This window comes from Trichosurus vulpecula, chromosome 5 (genome assembly GCF_011100635.1).
Source record: "Trichosurus vulpecula isolate mTriVul1 chromosome 5, mTriVul1.pri, whole genome shotgun sequence".
NCBI lineage: Eukaryota > Metazoa > Chordata > Mammalia > Diprotodontia > Phalangeridae > Trichosurus > Trichosurus vulpecula.
The window spans coordinates 191,940,695-191,961,414 of record NC_050577.1 but is presented as its reverse complement, the minus strand read 5'-3'; the positions used below and the strand labels follow the sequence as shown (position 1 = coordinate 191,961,414).

At 40.4% G+C, this 20,720-nt stretch overlaps 1 pseudogene; it reads right to left on the bottom strand.

Moving 5' to 3' along the window:
• Positions 1 to 18,412: 18,412 nt before the first annotated feature.
• On the bottom strand, positions 18,413 to 20,324 carry LOC118851448 (annotated as a pseudogene).
• Between the last annotated feature and the right edge of the window lie 396 nt (positions 20,325 to 20,720).

Below are 20,720 nucleotides of genomic sequence, written 5' to 3'. Positions count from 1 at the left end.
CTCAGTATACTGATCTTTAAAATGGGGAAATAGTAGTATTTACTTACACACAAGTGTGTAAAATGCTTTCCAAGCCTAAAATGTTATATAAAAGGTGTTGTCATTCTGATTGCGTTTGTTGTTGTTGCTACCTGCATCATGGAGACTGTACTCATACTGATTAGTAAGTATCAAATAGACATTATGATTTGAAAGGGACATTCAGAAATCATTCAGTTCAAGGCCTTTTTCAGATGGAGAAAGTAACGCCCACAGCTATTAAGTCTCTTACCCAAAGTCAAGCAGCTACTTAACGATGGAGTTCTGTAACAAGTGTAGAAGTACAGGCCAAAGAATTTCTAGTCATCTGCCTCAAGCAACATCGCAGTCCATACTACCTACTGCAGGGTCTTTCACATAATAGATATTTACTGAATCTTTCTTGAATTTAACTAAATCGAACAATATGGAGGAGAGAAAGAATGACTGGACACAATGCATGAAATTCAAGGTGTCCAGTTCAGTAATGAAAAATTTTTTTAAAAAGAGCTTTTCCTTAAAGAAAATTTTTGTTGAACTTTGAGATGAGAAGGCTAATAAGGGATGAAAATCAATTTCTTCAAGCATACTAAAGGAGAGAAAAGAAAAGAAGTATGCTGACCAGTTATTCTTTGTGGTCACAAGAGATAAATAAGAAGTAATCTTTTGGGAGAAATTCTTGTTGGTTGCAAAGAATTACATTCCCTAACTACCAGAAAATGCCAGAATGAGCTGCCAAAGCATATTCACAGTCTGTCCTTAGGAGAGCATCAAGAATAGATTTGACAGATATTTATTCCAGGTGTGATAGATCAGAGATTTCAAACACTCAACCCATGGACTGAATGTGCCACAGGAACCAAATTAAAATGTAATTGGTAAATTTTCAGCATAATAAATAAAAATACAACAAAACAAATAACATTACATTTTAAAATGGTCAATATGTGGTTGGCAAGGATTTTTGAGTTTGAAAACACTACTTTATAGTCAATTTAAGAAAATCTGACAAGTACAGGAACACTATTATGCTCAAATGTGCTCAAAATTGATCTCAGCATTGAATTAGGTGTAGAGGCTCACCTTTTTCCCTGTGTGTGTATGTATTTCTCTGGTGAAATTATCCTCTGCTGTCTCATCATGGTGCTAAGGTACCTTTTTTCCATGTCATGTCCTTGAGAGTGCCAGGAAAGCCTTCCTGCTCCCAAGTTATCTCACATATCCATCTATTTTGGTGCCTACAATTCCAGAAGGGCTTCTTTCTTGAGGGTTATACCTATACCCCTTTAGGACAGAAATTTTTTTGGAGGATTTTATCATTCATTAACCTTTCAAACTTTCTAATAAGATAAACACAGGAGTGGCAAATGAGGGAATTACAGGACTGGTCATAAATCTGATTCTGGAAGTCTATATGAATGGAGAACAAGCTAGGGCAATTTCTACAGACCTGGAAGGATCTGAGTTTAAGCTTAGTGATGGCTCATGTGCCAATCATTCAAGGACTGGTCTTGCTAAACATGGAGGAACTTATTATGAAGTTGGCTATGAAATGATGTATTTATATTATTAACCACAGCAACTAATGAAGATAGTCTGCTAAAGCATGGATGAATAAAGGAAACATTTATCAAATGCTCATTATGTGCAAAGTACTGTGCTCATATCTGGGGATAAGTATCATTTATTGTCTGGAAGAGGACCATGACCTCAGGAAAGTGATGTCATTACTGGCAAATGAATTGGATTTAAGTGGGAGAAAGCTGTGCAAAGTTACTGCCCTCACTTTCTTCTCCAGAACTATCTGGGTCCAGTGGCAAGATATAGATCAGGATGACTAGAAATGGACCTGGATGCCATGGGAGACCTTGACCTTTTTAAGCTAATATCTTTCCCAGGTCTCAGTTTGATTGAGGCAATACCCATTCAGTAATTAAGGCTAGGTAAGAAATGAGGCAAAGGACAGCCTCTTTTACCTTATTAAAAAAAAATCCATCTGGGAGGGGAAGACCCTCAGGGTTTCTGACCAGAACAAAAACAATTGCTATTTACACTCACTCTGAGTCAACAAAACATAGACAATGACCAAGTGAGACTTGGGTTTGAATTAAAGGCATGGTCAGGTAGCTCCATTTGAATCCCAAGGGGCTTTATCAAATCCTATTTTTTTTTATTAGTGCTGTATTTCAAGAAATCATATATGAAACTACATAGGGCGAAAGAGTTAATAGTCCCAGTTTTTTTTAATGAAAAAATAAATAAACAGGGAAGAGAAAAAAATCTAGCCCATAAACCCTAAGATATCTTGAGAGGTTTTAGCGATAAGCACCCAAGGTAAGGGTATGATTCCAAACCAAATCAAGTTTAGAGACATAGGCACCAACCCCAAATCCAAGGAGCAAACAAATGTGGCTGGATTAGGACTGTATTAATACTCCAGGGATCAGCACTGATGTCTGCTTACTCTGATGAGAAGAGGGTTCCTACAGGCTGAGACATAACATCACCACCAAAGCCAAGTATGCCGTGTAGCTTTTAATAACTTCAGGCCTCCCCCACACAGGGGAACAGCTGGCCTCCCCTCACTCCTCGTTCTTACAATGGCTTTTGCTTTGTGATTCCTTGAGTAGTCAGAGGCTATTGTTTCTAAATGAGTTTCTCCTCATGCTTTTTGGGTAAGCATAGTTTCAGCCTCTACCTGGTTATTACTGTTGTTATTTTAACACTCTTGTTGCCTGAATTTCTTTTGTGTTAGTTATGAAAGAAGTCTGGGTAGGTTAAATAGCATTTAGGCTCACCAAACTTTATACTATCCTACAAGATTGGTTTCAACTCCACCCACTTTAACCTAGGCCACCCACAATCCTACCACACCCTCTGCCCCTCCTCACTTTACTGGGATCAATGGGTCAATGGCCCTTGTAGCAAACATATTCCGAGCTCCTACCATGTGGCTTAACTTCTAAGACCTAGGAGAGCCTAAGTAAAAGGAGGATAAAAAGGACATCTTTTCTTTTTTCATTTGTCTCTTTTTTCTCTTCCTTTTGTTCTCCTTTTCACATGATTACAACCTGATCTGCTTTAAACCTATAACAAGACAAAAAGGAAATATTAGGTGAGATTGTGACATAAATGGCTTTTGTCTTCAAGGGCTCTTATCCTTCCATACTTGTACCCTTTCTCCTCTTAGTGATTCCAGGTGAAACTAGTCTTTGGTGACTTTCTCCCATGCCCTCAGGCATCTAGCTACCTCTTGTTGCCAATCTACAGATTCAGTTTTACTTATTTAGATCACACTGCTTCAGAATGCTCCTTTCTGGAAAGCAGTACCGTGTTGAGTATGTGCATAAATGCTAACCTTACTTCACTTTTACATGTTATGTAAGGGAAGATGTCACTTTGGGATTAGAAGGATCCTAGAGAGGTCATCTAGTTTCCCTGACATCAGGAGGGACTGAACCCGCTTTACCTCAGTCAGGTGAGAATCCACCTTGTCTACAAAGGTTTCTGAGACTTTCCTTGTTTTGACTATTTGATATGTCCTATTGTTGGAAGATTTTTTTCCCCTATATCCAAACTAAATCCTTCATGTTACAACCATTTCTTCCAATTAAGTTGTTTGTTCTTTGATCACATGCTCCCAGTATATTCTCAACATTAGAGATCATGGGCTTCTAAATATCCAGGTGAGAAGACATGGTTACCATACTCTAAGACAGAGGTTCTCAAACTGAAAGTCATGAGCTTGTTCTTTTCTTTTAATATTGATAATTGTATTTCAATAATGTTGATTAAGCTTTTACTTCTATGTATTTTGTTTTGTTCATTTAAAAACATTATGCTGAGAAGAGATCCAAAGACTTCACCAGAATGCCAAACAGATCAAATGACACACAAAAAAATGGTCAAGAACCCTTGTGCCTGGTCACATATTCAATGTTGCTACTAAGAAGTCCGATTTCAGGCTTTTGAGCTGTCTCAGTTTCCTTATATTTCTCCCCACTCCTTGCATCATATCCCTGTTTATTTATTTATTTTGCGGGGATTTGGCCTCCTTATCTCACAGCACCCACTTACAGACCAATCCCACTATTGACTTTCAGGCAAACTTTAACCTGCTCTGTTTTTTTCTGGTCTGAGTGGTTTTGTTCCTCCTTAGGCAGTATGGTGGTTCTCCACTCTCAGAGGCTCACCATATTAGTACCAGAGTTAGTATAGGCACTTAAGAGGCTTTAGCTCCATTGCTGCTCAGAACTCTAGAAATCAAGAGAGCCTCAGCCTCACCCAGTAACCAGAATTAGAGGCCAGCTCACCACTTCTGGTTCAACTCTTTCATCATTTTCAAAACCTACCCAGGTCTTTCTCCAAAATCCCTATTCTGTCAATCTCAGAACTGAATTCAGAATTAAAAAAATATATATTTGGCTATGCCTGAATATGATAGAAGATTTACCTTCAAGTTTTTATTTACAAACCTTAGCTTAAAAAGGCCAAGGTCTTCCACGCCTTCCAGGGCTATCTCTAGTCATCCTGATCTATATTTTGCCACTGGACCCAGATAGCTCTGGAGGAGAAAGGGAGGGTGGTGACTTTGCACAGCTCTCCCTCTCTTAAATCTAATTCACATAATCTTCCTGAGGTCATGGTCCTCTTCCAGGCAAACAATAAACCACCACCAACAACGACTTGTATCCCCAACATCTCTGCCTCTGACAAGGCAAAAGTATCTTGACTTCAATTTCTTTACCTTAGTATCACTTTGGATTTTTTTGGAGGAAAGCGGAGCAATTGGGGTTAAGTCACTTGCCCAAGGTCACACAACTAGTAAGTGTGTCAAGTGTCTGAGGCCAAATTTGAACTCAGGTCCTCCTGTCTCCAGGGCTAATGCTCTACTCACAGTGCCACTATCACTTTGGTTTTTTAAGCTAACATGTTGTATTGTTAACTCATGGTCAGTTTGTTACTCATCATAACTTGCAGGCATTCCTCTGCTAATCTCTTATTTTGAGTTTGTGAAATTGGTTTTCCCTCCCAAGGTGAATGAACCACTTTGAATTCATTGCTATGAAATAATGATAATAGTTATTATATGTGATATATGTTAATATAACATCTGTTCTTATGGTTATTATTTCATAGTAATGAATTATACTTGTGTGTATTTGGACTGCACTTGGGATTTCATTGGTAGAGAGACCTCCCAATGAGGAAAATCCTTCTACCAATTCAGAACATGGTCTTGCCATTTCTATAGGGTGTCCCTAAAGTCTAGACACATAGGCAAAAATGCATATTTTCAAGAAATGAAATGAATGAAATTTTCAACAGCAGTTTACTTAATTGGGATATTAACAAATAACATCTTCAATATGATTTCCATCATTTGTGATGCAAAGGCTGATGCGCTTTGCAAGATTTACATGAACTTGATGCGGTAACTCCACATTGCCGTCAATGTTGGCACATTCACTCTTTATGTGTTCAATCAAGTGTGTTGCATCTGTGATTTTCATTGAGTACACCTTCTCCTTTGGCATACCCCAGAAAAATAAGTCAAGGGGGCTAAGGTCTGTTAATATTCCAAATATTTCAAAATATGCATTTTTCCCTATGTGTCCAGACTTTAGGGACACCCTGTAGTTTTAGAGTTGACTGGGGCACTGAGAGTTAAATGACTTGCTGAGGACCACGTAGCTACTATGTATTAGAGGCAAGACTCGATCTTACATCTTTCTGACTCCAAAGCCACTTTTTACTGTACCATGTTCTTCTCCATATTTATACAGCACTGTCAAATTTATAAAATGAATTCCTTGCAACAGTCTTGTGAGATAGGTATTGCTATTCCCATTTTACAGATGAAGAAACTAGTCTCAGAATGTTTTAGTCCAGGTTGGCATATGACTAGTCAGTGTCAAAAAACGTAAAATTCTATTTAATTGGTAAGGATAGTATGCTAGTTCAAAGGGTATTGTTATGGAATCATGACATCAGGGTTGTAGTCTTAGTTCTACCACTGATTGGTTTTGTGAACTTGACCCTGTGACTCTGCTTTTCAGTTTGATTATGCAGGAATGGAACCAAGGTTATGAGTTAATTTCAGTCAAGGTATTTTATGGTCATAGATGAAAAGGGAAACTACTTGCTACATCTTGTAATGATGGTCAATTCATTTAATCTCTCTGCCCTCAATTTTCTCAATTACAGAATTACGAGGTTAGAGTAGGTGATCTCTAAATTCCTTTCAAACTAAAAAAATCCTATGAGTTTATGATCTTTTAAACAACCTTGGTCTACTTTCTAATATATGGCGGTGGGTGGTCTCTCAGAAGACCACGTGAAACAGACCAGTTGGCACAGTATAAACATCTCCATTCCTAAAAATAAAATAACATAAAATAACTACAAGCTCTTGTTTTACTAGGTGCAGGTCATCCAAATTATGTTGCTATCCAAAGAACAGCATATTTTAAAAATAAAAATGACACTTTCATTGTTTACTTGCCGGGGCTATTGTGAAGATAAAATGAGATCATACATGGCAAAGTTCTTTGGCAATAAAAGCACTATCTTACGTTTAATGATGATGATGATGATGATGATAACCCACTCTCAGCAGACTGTAAGTTATTTTTTCAAGAGGTGGAATACATTATAAAAGTTCAATGTGATATGAAGCTGAGAGGGATTGCTAACATGTTGGATGAGAGAGTCAGATTCCAAAGAGATCTCAAGAGGGTAGAACAACGGACCCAATCTACTAACTAAAATTCAGTCAATTTCATTTTTAATATTTTTAATGGATAAATTTGAAATCCCACACTTAGGTAAAAAAAAAAACAACTCAATTGTATAAGTATAGGGTTATGAAGCCTTATCTAGGCAGCAGGTCATCTGGAAAAGATCTGAGGGTTTTAGTGAACTATAGGCTCAACAGCAGTCAACTCTGACACAGCAACTAAAAAACTGTAGTGACCTTGAACTGCTTTAGCATTTATAGCTACACTGTCCAGAACAATGAAGGTGATCAACCCATTATAATCCAACCTGATCAGGCCACATCTGGAGTTTTAGGCTTCCTTCTATACACCATATTTTGGAAAGGACACTGATGTATCAAGAAAAAGGAGCTGAATGGTACAGTGCTTTAATACTTACTAGCTATGTGACCTCAGACAAGTCGCTTAATCTTTCTAGGTGTATTTCTTCATCTATAAACTGGTAGAATGGACTCAATAGCCTCTAAGGTACCTCTCAGTTCTAAATTTATAGTTCTATGACTTCAGACTCCCTACCTGGACACTACAGAAATCTCTCTCCTTGAAAGGTCTTTCCAGCGTTTAACTCCACACATTGGAAGTGCTGTGGACCTTCCCCTCTGATTGTCTGGTTCCTCCCAGAACCTCCATTTTAATGACAATGCCTAAGAAATGCCCAGGCCACCCGTGTTTTCATTCTTTTCCACGCTGCACTCCTGACTCCTACTGGAATTTCTCTACAAGCCCCTTACCCATGGCAGTTTCATCTCCCTACCTTCCTTTCCAGCTTCCTTTTCTGTATTGTGTTTCCTTATTAGAATGTAAATTCCTTGAGAGCAAGGGCTATCTTTCTGCATGTGATTGTATTCCCAATGCTTAGTACAGTACCTGGCACATAGTAAGCACTTAATAAATGCTTGTTGACTTGGATATGATGGGGAGAGAACTCAGAACTATTCCAGAGGAGGATCAATTGAAGCATTGTCTGGAGAAGAGAAGACTTGGTAGGGGGATATTCTAATTGTTTTTAATTACTTAAAGGGTTTTCATGTGGAAGAGGTATTTGACTTTCTCCTTTGCTTCCAGAGAACAGAATAAGAAGCAATGGGTAAAAGCTGCAGAGAGGATAGCTTTTTAGTTGACGTAAGGAAAAACTTCCTAATATATAGAGCGTCCTCCTTAATATAATGGTGTCATGGTCTTTTCTTAGTAGTTAGTGAGTTCACTGTGCCAATGGAAGTCTTCAAGTAGAGGCTTGATGGCCATTTGTTAGAAATCTTGTAGATGAGATTCCTGCTCATATACAGGTTATAATCCTCTGAGATCCACTTCACTTACACAATCCATTTTTTTCTATGGTGTCTTCACATTCTCTTATCAAGTTATTCATTCACTCATTTCTTCCCATAGAAATCAATATCATTATGAACTTATATGATGGTTGCTTTATAGTTCATGCCAAATGTTATTCCAACACTGGGGAGTTCCTGACAATCCTGTAGAATTACAATAGGACCTTTGGCATCAGATCCCATCTTCTTAGACACTCATCCCTGACTTTACCCACTTTGGGAAATCAGCTCACTGTTCTTTCACACAGACTATGGAGAAGAATAGAAACTATGCTTGGTCTAGGAATAGTGCTTATAGATACTTTTATATGCTTTCTCCCTTAGGTGATCTTGACCCACTGAAAACAACTTTCTAGGAGGGACTCTTCCACAGCTGGATACTCACCCAAGACAGATTGTCTAAACCATTTTTTGAAGTAAATAAAACAGAAGGCAATTCAAAGCTCTTCAAAGTAGAGCATATATCAGAATTTTAGACCTGGGAGGTTCCCTAGAGATCACAAGGATCATAAATTTTGAGCTTTTACTGGTCATCTAGTCCAATAAGGAAACTGAATCCTATGGTTATGAAATGGCTTGTTCCCAAAGTCGAATAGCAGGGGCAGGACCAGAAGCCATTTCTCCTGACTGTTCAGTGCTTCTTCTACAAAAACACAGTTATTTTCAGACTTACCCTAGAAAAAAATCATTCAACTGAATGTTTGATGGTTTCAATCATCCTTCCTTGGCAGTGGTCCTTTGTCTCTCCCCCTCCCCCCACAAGGACCAGAATCCTGGAGGAAAAGAACTCTCCCAGTGCACTGCCCAGAAGTGTGGCCTTCCTTCCGGAGCTTCAACAGATGACACCCAAATGTAATTGTTACCCAGATTCCCTGCATGCCTGAGAACAGATGGAAGGTCTGAAGAGGACTCCTTCATGGAATTTTGGGAAAAACCTATTAAAGGAAGGGAGTAAAATATATCTAAACAGGTTAGCTAGAAAGACCAACTAGAAACACTGACAACCTTCTCTGGCCTTAAAAAGGAAAGAACTTGGTGTGTTTTGGGACAGCCCATTATGATTTGGAATAAAATAAAATAAACCTCCCACTCATGCCCTGATCCCCCACCACCCCCCTTGCCTGACTCCTTCCAATCACCAGTTTTAAATTTCATCTATCATTCGAGACCATATGTGGAAATTCTGATCACTGACATTTTTATTTTTATCTCCCAGACTGAAAAAGCTTGTCTCTTTTCCAAATGGTCTTATTAAAGAGGCAGAAGTTGACTCCAAATGTGCTGTAGGCAGAATGGTGACAAGCAGAGAGAGGGAACTCTGGGAGGGAGAAGGTTGGACAGCAAGTTCTGACATGTACCCGGGCCTCCTCTGGAAGGTGTCTCACTCATTCACAAAGCCTCTGCTATCTCTGTCCTCCTCCTGAGCACTGTGGATGCCTTTGGCTTAGGCAGCTCGTCCCATCCTCTCCTCTCACAGGATGGGATTGCTCTCTTACAATGGAGAACTTCAGGACAAATGAGAGAAACGGCACTGAGAACTCCACCTCATGAAAATTGTTTGTTTGTTTGTTTGTTTTCCAAAGATCTTGCTCAGTCTTTTTGGCATTACATCACCTAGTTATTTTCCATCTGGAGATCTGTTTCCGAGAAACCAGAAAAGAACACGGTTATCACTAAGGGCATGTAGGGGTTATATCAGATCAAGACAAGTTACCTAACCTTACTTGAGGTGGGTGCTACAGAGAAAAGAGGAATGCCACAAATTGAGAGTGACATAATCTCATTAGGGTGTTGGGCAAAAGTTTTCATCATATCATATCCCTATGACCAAAATAATGAGATGTAGTCTATACAGGAGTTCAATTAGGAGAACTCCTGGCTGGTAGAACAACTATGATCAAACAATGTCTCAAGGAGCATCAATTTGAAGGGAAGTACCTAGTGGGAAGGTATGAGACCGATTCTTGTCCCTGTTTCATTCATATGGTGGGTTAATCAAATTCATGGATAACACAAAGCTAGAAGGGATAACTAATACAGGGCTGTCCAAAACGTAGTCTGCAGGCCACATGTGGCCCCAATTGTGATTTATGTGGCCTGCCTACAAGCATAGAAATTTACATAAATGCTTTAGTAAATGAAGCAGAGCTCTCACTAAAATGGCAAATCAAAATTTGTTTCTATTTGTCTATTGTTTCAACAAAAACCTAAGGTGGGACAGCCCTGGATTAGAAGATAGAATCTTGATTCAAAAAAGGGCTTGATGGGCTGGAATGACAAAATAAAACAATCATGAAATTGTAAACATTCCATTGTTACACATCACTTGCAAATGCCTGCTTATTCACTATTACTCCATAGGAAATGGATTTTTAAAAGGACAGTGTACATTATACGTTCCTCCAAAATACCCTGGATTTGTGATTAGATGAATCTCAATTATTTGGCATAGAAAGAAGAGGAGACATATAGTTGGTAATTATTAATGTTCTCTCAACTATCTTTTTTTCACTGTTAACACAGTCCAAGATATTTTCCAGATATTTAGTATCTTCCCTTCCATAAGGTTTCTTATATATCAGTGTCTAAAAACCCTCACAGTTGTGCTACCTTCAGCAAGGATTTCCTCTATATACACTTGGACTAATATGGCTACCTTTCCTGTCTGTGCTCATCTTATTGCCATTTTTACATTCTCCATAAGCACATCTAGCACAGTAGTGTCAGAGTCCAAGTGTAGAGGTTTCAGTGTACTGGATGGAGAGAAGAGTTTGTTATGATAATTTTTTACAAATCTTTTCCATTTCTTTTCATTTTTAGTGTACCTTCCATTTTCAGCCATTAATGCCTTTGGAAGGATTTTGCTTAGTTGGGCTTCTTGACAAGGTTTCTTTGAATTAGTTTTATCCTCTGTTGTTTCTTTCTGTTTTATGAGATGCCAATAGTTGTCCACCATTCTTCTTCATAAAATTTTCAAAACAAATTTATGGAGGCAGAGGCAAATTCTTCCAAAATTCCCCTCCCACCAACTGTAAAAGAACTCCTCAAATCAAATTTTGTAGCTACAGAGACATCAAAAGATCAAAGTGAGACACTTTTCCTAGCCTAAGAAAACTTGGGAGATTGGAAGGAGTAAAACAAATTTCTAGCCCAAGACAACCCAGAAGGTCAACAGGAAAGGTCTGTTGCACCAGTCTGAGAAAAGAGTGCAGTCTATCGTGGGCCGGAGCACTACAGACCAAGCCGGGGTAGGTGTCAGGGGATTGAATCACTGGCAGCTGTGGCGGTTTCCAGACAACAGGGTGGGGGCTGGACCAACACTCACAGAATCAGTAGTGGGCCTTTGTGGTGGCTTCAACGGTAGCAGCAACTGCAGGAGCTCTTAGTTCAGAAATGGTAAAGGGAAAGGGGGTGTCAGACGACTGATGACAAAGACTACGGAGGACCCTTTGCTGGCACTGATTGATGATTGGCAACTCTGTTGCCATAAGCAGTTGTGGGTTGCAGTTACAGGGCAGAGAGGATTGCTAAAGATTGCAGCTGCAAGGGAAGAGTGGCCCTTTCTGGGTAAAGACCAGAGTGCAGACCAGGAGAGCAATGATCATACTTTCCCTGGATCACTCACTTTAGAAGCTCCAAAAACTCGCAGACCCCCAGAATTAGCTCTGAAGACAGCAGCACAAAAAAGCCTGAAGTTTGGGACATTGCCTGCTTACCCTCAGGTGAGTAGAGCCCAACTCTAACATAAAGTTCAAAGTTAAAAAATAGACTGGAAAATAAGCAAACAACAACTAAAAATAACTTGACCATAAAAAGCTACTGTGATGGCAGGCAAGAGCAAAACATACACTCAGAAGAAAACAATGTGAAAATAGCTACAAGTAAGGCCTCAAACAAAATTGCTAATTGGACCCAAGCCCAACAAGAATTCCTGGAAGAGTTAAAGAAATACAAATTTGGAAAATAAATGGTAGTGATGCAAGAAAATTATGAAAAAAGAAATAACAATTTGGTAAAAGAAGCACAAAAAGATACTGAAGAAAATAGCACCTTGATCCTGGGGGGTGAGGTGGTGGAGCCAAGACGGCAGAGTAAAAACATGGACTTGCTTGAGCTCTCCCCCAAAAGCCTCCAAATACCTGTTTAAAAATGACACTAAACAATTTCTAGAGCAGCAGAACCCACAAAATGACAGAGTAAAACAAATTTCTAGCCCAAGACAACCCAGAAGGTCGACAGGAAAGGTCTGTTGCACCAGTCTGAGAAAACAGTGCAGTCTATCGTGGGCTGGGGCACTACAGACCAAGCTGGGGCAGGCCTCAGGGGACTGAATCACTGGCAGCTGTGGTGGTTTCCAGACTTCTCAAGCCACAAAAGCCAAAGACAACTTAGAAGGTCAGTAGGGAAAAGCTTTTGGACCTTGGTGACATAGGAGCAAGGTCCAGCCCTGGCCCCAGCCCCAAGTTGGTGGTGTTGGTGGCAGTGGCAGCACTAGTGGCAGCTTTGGGAGCTCTCAGCCCACAGACAATGGTGGGATCCAGTGGCTGATTGAAGGTGGATTGCAGGGATCTCTTTACTGGGACTGAGGCAGGATTCTCCTGCTTTGCCCAAGCTTGGATCTGGGTCATAGTCCTGGGTGGTAGTCCTGGAGTGAGAAGGAGAGCTGGCAGGGTGGAGCTTGTGGCGGTGATAGAGAAGAAATATTTCTCACAGTTCCAAGACAGAAAAGAGTGCTTGTGGTCACTCATTGACCAGAGCACAGACAAGGAGTGAAGTAACACTTCTCCTTCCATCATACATCCTTGGAAGAACTGAAAGTTTACAGGCCCCTAGAGATAGCTCTGAAAACAGCTGCACAAAACCCCTGAAGCTTGGGACTGCATAATCTCCACACTGGAAGCAGAGACCTACCTTAACAAAGAGCTCAAAAGTCAAGCAATTGTCTGGGAAAATGAGCAAACATCAGAAAAAAAAATCAGACTATAGAATCTTACTTTGGTGACAAGGAAAATCAAAACATGTGACCAGAAGAAGACAACAAAGTCAAAGTTCCTACATCCAAAGACTTCAAGAAAAATATGAATGGGTTGCAGGCCAGGGAAGAGCTCAAAAAAGGATTTTGAATATCAAGTAAGAGTAGTAGAGGAAAAAATGGGAAGAGAAGTGAGAGTGATGCAAGAAAATCATGAAAACGAGCCAATAGCTTGGTAAAGGAGAAGCAAGAAAAAAAGCTGAAGAAAATAACACCTTTAAAAGATAGACTAACTCAAATGGCAAAAGAGCTCCAAAAAGCCAATGAGGAGAAGAATGCCTTGAAAGGCAGAATTAGCCAAATGGAAAAGGAGGTCCAAAAGACCACTGAAGAAAATACTACCTTAAAAATTAGATTGGAGCAAGTGGAAGCTAGTGACTTGATGAGAAATCAAGATATTATAAAACAGAACCAAAGTTATGAAAAAATGGAAGACAATGTAAATTATCTCATTGGAAAAACTACTGACCTGGAAAATAGATCCAGGAGAGAGAATTTAAAAATTATTGGACTACCTGAAAGCCATGATAAAAAAAGAGCCTAGATATCATCTTTCTTTTTTTTTTTAAATTTAAATTTATTTATTTAACATATTTGGTTTTCAGCATTGATTTTCACAACAGTTTGAATTACAAATTTTCTCCCCATTTCTACCCTCCCCCCCATTCCAAGATGACTTATATTCTGGTTGCCCTGTTCCCCAGTCAGCCCTCCCCTCTATCACCCCCCTCCCCTCTCATCCCCTTTTCCCTTCCTTTCTTGTAGGGCAAGATAAATTTCTACGCCCCATTGCCTGTGTATCTTATTTTTTAGTTGCATGCAAAAAATTTTTTTGTTTTTGAACATCTGATTTTAAAACTTTGAGTTCCAAATTCTCTCCCCTCTTCCCTTCCCACCCACCCTCCCTAAGAAGTCAAGCAATCCAACCTAGGCCACACATGTATCATTATGTATAACCCTTCCACAATACTCATGTTGTGAAAGGCTAACTACATTTTGCTCCTTCCCAACCCATCCCGCTTTATTGAATTTTCTCCCTTGACCCTGTCCCCTGTCCAAAGTGTTTGTTTTGATTACCTCCACCCCCATCTGCCCTCCCCTCCATCATCCCCCCCCCTTTTATTTTTTTTATCTTCCTCCCTCTTCTTTCCTGTGGGGTAAGATACCCAACTGAGTATGTATGGTATTCCCCCTCAGGCCAAATCTGATGAGAGCAAGGTTCACTCATTCCCCCCTCACCTGCCCTCTCCCCTCCTCCCACAGAACTGCTTCCTCTTGCCACCTTTATGCGAGATAATCCACCCCATTCTATCTCTCCCTATCTCCCTCTCTCAGTATGTTGCTCTCTCATCCCTTAATTTCATTTTATTTCTTTTAGTTATCTTCCCTTCATCTTCAACTCACCCTGTGTCTGCTCTCTCTCTTTTACATATATATATATATACATAAAAACACACACATATATATATATACACATACATACACATACATACATATACACATAGATATATACATACATACACATTCACTTATATACATATATACATGCATATTCCCTTCAACTACCCTAATACTGAGGTCTCATGAATCATACACATCATCTTTCCATGTAGGAATGTAAACAAAACTGTTCAACTTTAGTAAGTCCCTTGCAATTTCCATTTCTTGATTACCTTTTCATGCTTCTCTTGATTCTTGTGTTTGAAAGTTAAATTTTCTATTCAGTTCTGGTCTTTTCACTGAGAAAGCTTGAAAGTCCTCTATTTTATTGAAAATCCATATTTTGCCTTGGAACATGATACTCAGTTTTGCTGGGTAGGTGATTCTAGGTTTTAATCCTAGCTCCATTGACCTCTGGAATATCGCATTCCAAGCCCTTTGATCTCTTAATGTAGAAGCTGCCAGATCTTGGGTTATTCTGATTGGGTTTCCACAATACTCAAATTGTTTCTTTCTGGCTGCTTGCAGTATTTTCTCCTTGATCTGGGAGCTCTGGAATTTGGCAACAATATTCCTAGGAGATTTCTTTTTGGGATCTATTTGAGGAGGCAATCAATGGATTCTTTCAATTTCTATTTTGCCCTGTGGCTCTAGAATATCAGGGCAGTTCTCCTTGATAATTCCTTGAAAGACGGTATCTAGGCTCTTTTTTTGATCATGGCTTTCAGGTAGTCCAATAATTTTTAAATGATCTCTCCTGGATCTATTTTCCAGGTCAGTGGTTTTTCCAAGGAGATATTTCACATTGTCTTCCATTTTTTCATTCCTTTGGTTCTGTTTTATAATATCCTGATTTCTCATAAAGTCAGTAGCTTCCACTTGCTCCAATCTAATTTTTAAAGTAGTATTTTCTTCAGTGGTCTTTTGGACCTCCTTTTCCATTTGGCTAATTCTGCCTTTCAAGGCATTCTTCTCCTCATTGGCTTTTTGGAGCTCTTTTGCCATTTGAGTTAGTCTGTTTTTTAAGGTGTTGTTTTCTTCAGTGTATTTTTCAGTATTTTTTTGGGTCTCCTTTAGCAAGTCATTGACTTGTTTGTCATGGTTTTCTCGCATCCTTCTCAATTCTCTTCCCAATTTTTCCTCTACTTCTCTAACTTGCTTTTCCAAATCCTTTTTTGAGCTCTTCCATGGCCTGGGACCAGTTCATGTTTTTCTTGGAGGGCTCTGTTGTAGGCTCTTTGACTTCATTAATTTCTTCTGTCTGTATGTTTTGGTGTTCTTTGTCACCAAAGAAAGAATCCAAAGTCTGAGACTGAATCTGGGCTCGTTTTCGCTGCCTGGCCATATTCCCAACCCACTAACTTGACTCTTGAGTTTTTCAGTGGGGTATGACTGCTTGTAGACTAACCAGTTCTATGTTCCACGTTTGGGGGGGAGGTGCCAGCTCTGTCAGACCCGCACTACTCCTTCCCCAAGAACCCCCAGTCCAGACTGGGCTTAGATCTTCAGCAGGCTGTTGCACTCCTGCTCTGATCCGCCACTTAATTCCTCCCACCAGGTGGGCCTGGAGCCGGAAGTAACAACAGCTGTAGCTGCCCCACCTCCGCTGCCCCCGGGGCTGGAAGCCGAACCACGAACTCCTTCCACTCCCACAGCTTTTCCCACTAACCTTCTCCGCAGTCTTTGGTGTTTGTGGGTCGAGGGGTCTGGTAACTGCCACAGCTCACATATTCAGGGCGCTAGGGCCCCCTCCGCCCGGCTTCTGGTCTGGATGGTCCACGCCGCTCAGGCTGGGTTCTGCTCCACTCCGTTCCCAGTTCCCAGCTCCGTGTGGAATAGAGCTCACCCAGAGACCATTCAGGCTGTCCTGGGCTGGAGCCCTGCTTCCCTCTGCTGTTCTGTGGGTTCTGCCGTTCTAGAATTGGTTCAGAGCCATTTTTTATAGGTTTTTGGAGGGACTCGGGTACGGAGCTCACTCTAGTCCCTGCTTACCAGCCGCCATCTTGGCTCCACCCCCCACTGACCTAGATATCATCTTTCAAGAAATTTTCAAGGAGAGCTGCCGTAACATTCTGGAGCCAGAGGGTAAAATAGAAATTGAAAGAATCCACTGATCACCTCCTGAAAAAGATCCCAAAAAGAAAACTCCTAGGAATATTGTCACCAAATTCCAGAGCTCCCAGATCAAGGAGAAAATACTGCAAGAATCCAGAAAGAAGCAACTTGAATACTGTGGAAACACAATAAGGATAACATAAGATCTAGTAGCTTCTACATTAAGGGATCGAGGGGCTTAGAATATGATATCCCAGAGGTCAATGGAGCTAGGATTAAAACCAAGAATCACCTACCCAGCAAAACTGAGTATCATGCTCCAAGGCAAAATATGGATTTTCAATAAAATAGAGGACTTTCAAGCTTTCTCAGTGAAAAGACCAGAGCTCAATAGAAAATTTGACTTTCAAACACAAGAATCAAGAGAAGCATGAAAAGTTACACAAGAGAGAGAAATCATAAGGGACTTACTAAAGTTTATATTCCTACATGGAAAGATGATGTGTATAATTCATGGGACCTCAGTATTAGGGTAGCTGAAGGGAATATACATATACATATACATACATACATATATATGTACATATATATACTTATATGTATATAGACAGAGGGCACAGGGTGAGTTGAATATGAAGGGATGATAGCTAAAAAAATAAAATCAAATTAAGGGAAGAGAGAGGAATTTATTGAGAGAGGGAGAAAGGGTGAGGTAGAATGGGGTAAATTATCTTGCATAAAAGTGGCAAGAAAAAGCAGTTCTATAGGAAGGGAAGAGGGGGCAGGTGAGAGGGAATGAGTGAATCTTGCTCTCATTGGATTTGACCTGAGGAGGGAATAACATACACACTCAATTGGGTATCTTATCCCAGAGGAAAGAAGGAGGAAGGAGATAAAAAGGGGGGGAAGATTGAAGGGAGGGCAGATAGGGGGAGGAGGTAATCAAAAACAAACACTTTTGAAAAGAGGCAGGGTCAAGGGGAGAAAACTGAACAAAGGGGGATAGGATAGGAAGGAACGAAATATAGTTAGCCTTTCACAACATGAGTATTGTGGAAGGGTTTTACATAATGATACACATGTGGCCTGTGTTGAATTGCTTGCTTTCTTAGGGAGGATGGGTGGGGAGGGAAGAAGGGAGAGAATTTGGAACTCAAAGTTTTAAAAGCAGATGTTCAAAAAAAAGTTTTTGTATGCAACTAGGAAGTAAGATATACAGGCAATGGGGCATAGAAATCTATCTTGCCCTACAAGAGAGTAAGGGAAAAGGGGATGGGGAGAGTGGGGTGACAGAAGGGAGGGCTGACTGGGGAACGGGGCAATCAGAATATATGCCATCTTGAGTGAGGGGGGTGGGTAGAAAAGGGGAGAAAATTTGTAATTCAAAGTCTTGTGAAAATCAATGCTGAAAACTAAAAATATTAAATAAACAAATAATGATTTAAAAAAAATTAAAAAAAAACACTTCCAGCTTTAAGAAAGCTTAAAAAAAGATCCTCTGCTCTATAGTATCTATATTTTTTTGCCAATTTAAATAGATTTTATTCTCTAGGACAAGAATTACATTTCTACCTTATACAGTACTGATCAAGTACAATGTTGTTCACTTCTCTCCCTCTGCACACATTCAAGTATTCAGGATGCCCAGATTTACCCAGTAGCTTAAATGTTACTTTTAAACTGGTACTGCCTTGGCTATAAATTTGAGTCCTTCAACTTTTGGAAAACTGTGTGGAATGCTCTTTCCTCTGGTGTGTTTAGTTGACCTCTTCAATGGTGGGTCCAGAAGAAGCACCTCCAGATGGGGCTGCTCCACCACCTGGGAACCCACCAGGCATGCCTCCTGGCATGCCCCCTTCACTCTGGTACAGCTTAGTAGTGACGGGGTTGCAGACCTTCTCCAATTCTTACTGCTGATGCTCAAATTCTTCCTTCTCGGCAGTCTGGTTCTTATCCAGCCAGTTGATTATTTCATTACATTTAGCAAGGATCTTCTGCTTGTCTTCATCCCCAATTTTGCCTTGCAGTTTCTCATCTTCTCTGGTGGCCTTCATGTTCAAAGCATAAGATTCAAGAGAATTCTTGGAAGATACCTTGTCTCTCTGCTTCTCATCCTCAGTCTTGTATTTCTCAGCCTCCTGGACCATACGCTCAACATATTGTTTGCTCAGACGTCCTTTGTCATTGGTGATGGTGATCTTGTTCTCCTTGCCTGTGCTCTTATCCACAGCAGAAACATTGAGGATGCCATTTGCATCAATGTCAAATGTTACTTCATTCTGAGGAACACCCCTGGGTACTGGGGGAATCCCTGTGAGCTCAAATTTGCCAAGCAGGTTGTTATCCTTTGTCATTGCTCTCTTACTTTCATAAACCTGAATAAGCACACCAGGCTGGTTGTCTGAGTAGGTGGTAAAGTTCTGTGTCTGCTTGGTGAGGATGGTGGTATTATGTTTGATCAGAATGGTCATAACTCCACCGGCAGTTTCAATTCCAAGGGAAAGAGGAGTGACATCCAACAGCAGCAAGTCCTGCACATTCTCAGATTTATCTCCAGACAAAATGGCAGCTTGGACAGCTGCACCATAAGTAACAGCCTCATCAGGATTGATATTCTTGTTGAGTTCTTTGTCAATGAATAAATCTTGCAGAAGCTTCTGGATTTTGGGGATTTGAGTAGAACCACCCACCAGGACAATGTCATGAATCTGTGATTTATCTAGCTTGGCATTTTTCCACAGGGTCCAGTGTGCCACGGAAGAGATCACCATTCAGCTCTTCAAAACGGGCTCAGGTGATTGATGTATAGAAGTCGATACTTTCATAGAGGGAGTCAATCTCAATACTGGCCTGGGTACTGGAAGAGAGGGTGCGCTTAGCATGTTCACAAGTGGTGTGAAGACAGCGAACAGCTGTCTTGTTCTCATTGATGTCCTTCTTTTGTTTTTGCTTGAACTCAGCAATGAAATGGTTGACCATTCTGTTGTCAAAGTCCTCTCCACCAAAGTGGGCATCCCCAGCTGTGGACTTGACCCCAAAGATGCCATCTTCAATGGTAAGAATGGAGACATTGAAAGTACCATCAAAGGTCAAAGATAAACACATTTCTCTTGGCACCAACCTTTTAGTCCAAGCCATAAGCAATATCAGCAGCAGTTGGCTCGTTGATGATTTGGAGCACATTGAGACCGGTGATGGTTCCAGCATCTTTGGTGGCCTGGCATTGGGAATCGTTGAAATAGGGTGGTACTGTGACCATGGCATTCGTGAATCTTCCCAAGGTAAGCTTCAGCAATTTTTTTCATCTTGGTCAAGACCATAGGAGATACTTCTCCTGGATAGAAACTTTTGGTTTCCCCTTTGTACTCTACTTGGACCTTAGGCCTGCCTGCATCATTCACCACTGTGAAAGGTCAGTGCTTCATGTCTGACTGTACAACTGCATCATCAAATCTGTAACCAATCAGACTTTTGGCATCAAAAACTGTGTTGGTGGGGTTCATTGAGACTTGATTCTTTGCAGCATCACTGATCAAAGGTCGGTGAAGGCAATGAAGCTTGGGGTGGTCCTGTTTCCTTGGTCATTAGCAATGATCTCCACTTTAGGAAGACTTCCACACAAGAGTAAGTGGTGCCAAGATCAATGCCAACTGCAGGTCCCTTCGACATGGTTGCTGGGGAGTTGGGGGTTGTAGCTGACCACTGTGGAGGAAGAAAGGCTGCTGCTGTGCTGAGTAGACCCTATAATATCTATATTGGGACCTAGTTTTCCCTCTCTCTCTTCCTTTTCACTTTAAAGTGCTTTTAGTTAGTTTTGTAAGATAATAGGCAAAAATATTCTTATCATTCCTTGTTAGGTATACTTCATCCCTGGCCAGGAACCAGACATTCCTGTATTTTAAGCTGTAGTTGAGAAATCGAATACCACTCAGAGATACCATCTTAACCAAGTAAACCGCTTCCTAAATTTGTTTTTATTTTGTGACTCTCTTGCCCTTGATGGACAATTGTGAACAAAACACCAGCAACGTCTTTAACACATTCATTTTTTGCCCAATACTTCAT